Genomic DNA, 7,500 nt, shown 5'->3' on the forward strand with positions numbered 1-7,500 from the left:
TTCATGTCGTGTCCCACTTATCTACTCGTATGTCTTTATTTTTTCTTGTCAAAGTTTGTATACATCTTTTCCAAGACGAGAAATCAAAAATGATAAGGTTAATTGTTTTTTTCCTCAACATCTACACATTCTCCAGGTACTGTATTCAGTTTCATTTCATCGTTTTGTTAGACGCGCGCATAAAAGTTTCGACCTTTTATAAGCAATATAAAGATCCTTCACTTTCACTTTTGAGTCCAGCGATTCTCAGTCATTACTGAAGTGTTTTCTTCTCTATCCTCTCTCTTGTTTTACTCACTGAGTATTCGGCCATGAAGAGTTATCTTTGCATCGCTTCAGCATCATATCTTTAGCGTACACCTTTATTTCTAACAATCTGTTGTTTTTTTTCACTTTTCTCCATACGAATATCTGTAATTTCAGCCTCTGTCTTGTATTTTTTGGCTCGAAACCGTTTAATTCGTGTTTCATATCTATTTGAATTCATTTCCCATTCTTCTTTACTAGATAGTTCTCTGGTCCTTTAGTCGATATTTTATAACAACGTTCTTGTTGGCGAAGGTGCGTGGCCTAGCTGTGAAGGTGGTTTCAGTCCAGGAATGAGCGGTGCGTTTTGCTTTTGAGCAAAGCACTTCATCTCACGTTGCTCCAGTTCAATCTGCAGTATATGAGTTCCAGAAAGCTCTGAGGTTAACTGTGCGACGGAGTGTCGTCCTATTCAGGAAGGGTGGGTGTTATAATCTTCGACCTTATAAATACTAACGCTCATGATAGACTTATATCTAAGTTCTAGATGATGAAAAACTCTATCAACCCCTTGTTAAATATTACCTTTCTGTTTCGGATTTTGTGTGGTGCATTCTAAATGCAGCCATTATCTTTCTTCTTTCCTTGACTATTCTTGATAATTCCCTTACTGTCCAATTGTAGCTATAACTTATTAGAGGGAGAGCTAGAATTTTGATTTCTGTTACCTTATTTTCTTTTAACATTTAGCTCTGTTCTAAAAACGCATTTATAATATACATTATTAACATGTATTTTCGTTGTGTGTGCTTGTAGGTTTGTGTTTAATCTTTTTCCTTCACCTTTTTTTATCGTTATCTAACTACAACGTATTAGCATTTGAATTAATTTTTCCCCTGATTTCAAGGCTTTCTTGTGCATTTTTATCCTGATTCCATATGAATTCTTAAAGTAAATTTGTGTATAGTCTATGGTGGTGTTTCTAGTAATTTATCATCTACATCATGCTACTTGAGTTAGTCCATTTGCACCAGTTGGTTTATGGTCTTATCATAGCATTCTTATCCTAGTCCAGTCGCATTTAACGTGTACGTTAACTGAGTTAACGTCAAGCTGAAAAGGAATCTAGTGAGGAAGTGCACTTGTAATATTTTCATTCTTCAAATGTTGGTACATATTCTTATAATCCCCTCTTTATATGTATCAAAAGATTTACTGATAATACGTATTTTAGTGGTTAAGTCAGTGGAAGACTAGCAGCGTCCGTGATACACTTTTGAGTTACCGAATCAGGTGACAAAACGTTATCTTGAAACCGGTGATCTTGCTCGGATGTTTACAAGGAGGATTCTGTTAGTCTCTCAAAAGCCAGATAATGGTGTTAAACTGATATACCTTGCTATTAGTGTTACTTTATTCGTGACAAATGTTTACAGGACCCAAATATCAGACTCTCAAAAAACTTTTGATGTTAAACCAATACGATGTATAGACACAACTTTCTCCTTATACAGTCTTATGCCAATGTTCTATTGATAAGTAAATTTTACAAAAAGCTGATCGTTTGAAATATTAGCTGTGCTTTCCTGGAAAGTAGTGGGTTTTTTTTTCGTAGGTAGCTGTTGACCCACTTTGAAATTTTTGCAGTTAAGGCTTTTTAAACCCAAGACAGGCAGGTCAAAGATTTATAGTTATTAGAATTTGCTGTTTTTTTATGTCTTGGAGAGTATGTACGCTCCTCAGTGAGTCACTTAGATTATTTCCACCTCATTCAAATAGCTGATCCAATAATTTTTAACTAATAGTAGGGGTTTACATAACTATTTTGTATCGTTTATTTGTTCACTCATTTGTAGCGTCTATGCTAATTCAAGAATTAATATGCGAATTAATATGTTCTCATATGACTCTTAAGATGCTGAGCTTGTTTGGAACATTCTTGTGCTATGAGCGTTGAATTTCCTTGTCCCCCGACCCATGAACTATTCTACTTCTATTGCAGATGGTGCTGCATTGATTTCTAATTTTACAGACTTCTTAAAATTCACTTTGGATTGAAATTGAAATCTTTCACTTCTAAAGATTCGCAGAAGTCTCATGGTTAGATTTTGAGTTATTTGTTTCTTCTCTTCTTTCCAATTGTGATGTTTCGTTACCGATTCCATTAAAAATTCAATGATGTCTTCTTTTATCATCCCTCTTTCTCTATCGTTGCTTGAGAAGTTGTTCGCTTGTGTTTTAATGCAAGTTAAGATGGTGGATAGGCAGAAGCATAAGAGCATCGGATAAAATAGCTTACAGTATTAATCGTGGGGTTCTGTGTTCAAATTCTGCCCCGTCATTTTTTTCTGGTGTCGTTTAAAAAAATAAACAGTTAAAAAATGGAGTCGATTTAAGCGATTAACATTCCTCTCTAAATTACTGACCTTGTGCTTGAATAAGAAACGTTTTTACTATACGAACACACTCGCCGAAGACCCAATTTCGTTTGTAACTACGCTGGCATACGTATATGTTATCTGATTTCTCTTGGTTATATTGATGTTCATGTCTGTTTTTATACAACTAATGATGGTCACGTTTATGTTCATTTTATTGTTGATACTATTTAATCATGAACTTTTATTCTTCACAGAAGTATTTCCTCGGTTCATAGAAAGATCTATTGATTTTAATTCTTTCCGTCTTTAGGTTATTGTTAGATTTATGATTTCTACATTCAGAATATCCTATTCTTAAATCTTTCTCATATTCCTTTCTATTTATATATATTTTCACTTGTGTTCTGGTTTGGTTTTTGTTATTCAGTGAATTATAGTAGTTAACGTTCTCATTTAATTATTTTTCGATTTTATTTTGTTTTGCAGGTGTTAAGTTTTTCTATGTACTTTTAAATATTTTCAATAATTCTATCTTCTATAATTTTTAGTAACATTGCTTGCATATATATATTTATGCTTTCATGTAACATACGTATACTAGAACATACATACGTGTCTATGTATGTAGGTGCTAAACGGCTTCAAGTAGATGTGTGCGGCTTTCTAGCAGCACTTCGTTCGACTTTCTGGGGACGGCAATGGGTCCAACGTAGTGGACTTTATTTAGTTCGTACCTGGGCGGCCTGTCACGGCTCTCCGTAATAGAGGCGAGTTTCGGCAAGAAGCCGGTAACGACTGCTGACCTACGGGGGACGATGAGCAGTTGCATAAGGCACAAATGGAACGTTTCGGATAGTCTGCCATACGAATTCCGGTCTTACCGAGAAGTAGGGAAGTTGTCCTTGAAGGGAATTAATGGTGGAGAAAAGTGACGACGTTCTCGGGGGAAACCCTGGTTGTCGGCTTAAACAAACTAGCTAGTCTCTCAGATCGAGTCTACAACGTGTAACGTCCAAAATTTCTTGACAACAGGTGTTGGTTTGTTTACATCTTCGATTCGGCAATGAGAGCCTGATAGAAAAAGTACCAGGCTTTAGAATCAGTACTGGATTCAATTTGTTCGATAAACCCATAGAGGCGACGGCCACAGTTTGATAAATGAAACAAGTAAAAGATAAAAGATATGTACTCAGAGATAGATAGTTAGATAGATAGATAGGTAGATGAATAGAGAGATAGATAGATAGGTAGATAAATAGATAAATAAATAGAGGGAGAGGGATAGCGAGATATATAGATAGGTAGATAGAAAGAGAGACAGAGATATAGAAACAGAGAGAGAGAGAGGGAGAGAGAGAATGAAAGAGAGAGAGAGAGAGAGAGAGAGAGAGAGAGAGAGAGAGAGAGAGAGGAGAGAGAATGATATTTCAAGTGTAGCTAGCAACGTGTAAATTGTTTCATCCTGAAATACGTAAACCTATATAAAGAATTTTAAGTCACTGTGTGTGTGTGTACTTGTATGTATGCACACACACACACACACACACACACACACACACACACACACACACACACACACAACACACACACATATATATATACGTATCTGTGTGAGTGTGTGTAGGTATATACACAAATGCCTCCTTCTACAGCTATATATACACACGCACACACATACATAGCTGTATAATGTGTAGAATATATACACATGCATACACACACTCACACATGCACACACACTCACACATATATAGTGAAAGAAGGCAAATCAAGGAAAGGAGGGAGAGACAAAGAGAGACAAAGAAAAGTGAGAGAAAGATTAGAAATAAGTAATCACAGATACAGTTTATATAATAATTACATTGGGAGAAAGCTAAGCATGAAGGTAAGAATAACACGATGACGAAAGGGAAAACATAGGAGAGGAGAGAGCGAAAGAAGGAAGTAGATAATAGGAAAGACGATGAGAGAAAGTGAGCTATTGATAGGGGTATGAGATGATGAGAGACGTATGTGTTGGTTTTTAAGGGAAAGCTGATAATGAGTATGGTATTCGTTTAGGTGAGAGGTGGCTGGTGTAGAGGTCTGGTGGCGGATGGTGGGGCCGAGTTAAGTAGATGGACGAGAAGGAACGTCAAAATCGAAAAGATTGGAAGCAAAGGCTCGAAGCTAGCTGATTTATTAGGACAACTAATGAGATTAACAGACTTCTGAAGAAGAAGGAAGAGAAGAAGGAGAAATGAAGGACGGAAGAATAAAGTAAAATTGCAAAGCAATAATGATCTTGAAAGGTTTAAGAATAGTTAGACAAAGTGTGAATATGTAGCTTTAGCTGAAGTAAACTGTGTGAGGAAGTAAGAAACAAAGATGTTAGCACTAGATAAAGTATAAACGGTAGAGATAATGTGCTTTTCACTGAGGAAATAGCTCACACTAAGTTGGTGTGTTCACACAAGATGAATGGAAGCTTCGAGAAAGGAAAGAAAGCAAAGTTGTGCTAGTACAGAGCTAGTACAATGCAAGACAGATAATTTGGACATTCTTCAAGTCTGACTGCATAAGAAAATGTTAATTATGATATCTTCTATTGGCAGGGGGCCAGCAATTTGTAGGGAAAGAGTTATCGTTGATTGAATCGAAACTGCAGTACATCATTTCTTGACACATTATTATTTTTATCACCGACTTCACGAAGAATGTAGAGTAAAGAGCACCCCTCACAGGATTTGAACCCACACTCACACACGAACCTAAATACGTTCGAGTATTTTGTTCTGCTCTCTCCCAAATCTGCCATCATCCCTATCCATATCCATAGCGGGGTTTATACTAATGAATTTAATTTTTCAAATGTCTTCCGCTCTTAGAATGTCAGAATATCTGTAATTTAAGAGAAATTAGGTTATTTCCAGTAGGTGGAGCTATTGCATCATGGTTTAACTAGTTGAATCGAGGACTCTTCATGACGCTATGTGTTCGTAATAGACGTTTTCCACAGGTGTAAGAGGACCTTGAAAGCCCCTGCAGTGTTTCAAAACCATCTTAAACCTTACAGAGGGGAATCACGTGTGTTATGAACACTTAACGGCTAAAGGAGAGATGCGTTCTCTGACAAAAAAGTAATTACAATCAGATATTCCCGTTCGAATCTGCCAGAATATGGAGAGAATGAAAATATGCGCTCATTCCGTACCCAAATAAGAATCGGAAATGAGAACTCGTTTGATTTTTGTGGATTCGAGCTATCATATTTTATTAATCTTTCTTATTGATATATGATGTCAATATCAGAAGTAAGGTGGCGATCTGGCGGAATCATTAGCACGGCGGGCAAAATGTTTGGCGGCATTTCGACCATCTTCAGGTTTTGAATTTAAATTCCACCGGGGTCAACTTTGCCTTTCGTCCAAGATCGGAAGTATAAAAGACATTGGTAACTTCGCTGAAATTTGAACGCCAGGCGACATAAATCTGTACATCAAAACATTAAAGTCCAACATTCAAACACTCCTATAGTTAACATACTGGATTGGGAGTAAAATGCACTTTTACTTATATTGCAAGCGGGAGGTGGGATAAATCCCCGCTACCTCCAGCGCCAGGTCAACCAGATCACGTGATTTCGACCATCCTTGGTTTTGTCAATTATGGATGTTCAAGCGCTAGAGATAGAAGCGATTCATCTCCTCGCCAGGGGTATATAGTATAACAGTGCCAGAACAGGCGCTGGTGTCGCGAAAAGCGATTGAGCTCGTTAAAAAATATTTCTTAGTGACAATATTAATACCGAGAGGTAATACTTATTCCCACTTAAATGTGGATGTTCTGTTAGAACAAACTATACTGCCGTAGATACCATGAGAGAAACCCACTCATATTAGCTTTTGGTGCAAAATGGATTCTTGTTTATATCGTTAGTGGGGAGATAAATCCTCGTCACCTCCAGCACCGCGACCAGCAGATCACAGGATTTCGATCTTCCTTGGTCTCGTCACACAGTCATTTATTGCTGAGCTAACGTGCTACTATATACAGCAGAATGGGTATGCACAACACGAAGTCGTTTATTTATGAATCATCATAGTGTATAAACGTAGTCGTCTTTTGTAGCCGTCTAATACACCCTATACTATAATGTGTAAATATGATACACATTCATAGGTGAAGGCATGGCTGTGTGATAAGAACTTGCTTCCTAACCACATAACTCCTGGTTCCGTCCCACTGCATGGCACTTTGGGCAAGTGTCTCCTACTATAGCTTTGAGACGGCCAAGCCTTGTAAGTGTATTTGATAGACGGAAATTGAAAACTCGTCGTATACGTGTGCATGTGTGATTTTGTGTCTGCGTTTGTCCCCTCCATCACATCTTGACAAATGGTTTTGGTGTGTTTGCGTCCCTGTATTTTAGCGGTTCGGCAAAAGAGATCGATAGCATAAGTACCAGGCTTTAAAAAAAAATGAAACAGAAATCCTAGGGAAGATTCATTCAACTAAAAATTCAAGGCAGTACCCCAGCATGACCGCAGTCTAATGGCTGTAGCAAATCAACGATAAAAGATGCTTCAATTGCTGAGCCAACGTTCTACCATACACACCATCCTGTGTAAATAAAGCGTAAATATACATACGTCTATTGCTGAGAAAATTTTATTTTTGTCGAAACACTGTTCGATATACTCTTTGGAGGTTTGCATTTTAGTTTTATAGATTATATCTTTATTGCAACAATATTGTTGTCCCAAGATAATTCTTCAACACACTGGAGGAAGCTGTTTATACGACAACGTACGGTGTTCAAACTTAAATAATCACACCTGAAGTAGAAGAGGAAGAAGAAAAGAAACAACCAAATCCTTAGAAATTTTCTTTG

Source organism: Octopus sinensis, linkage group LG12 (genome assembly GCF_006345805.1).
Source record: "Octopus sinensis linkage group LG12, ASM634580v1, whole genome shotgun sequence".
NCBI lineage: Eukaryota > Metazoa > Mollusca > Cephalopoda > Octopoda > Octopodidae > Octopus > Octopus sinensis.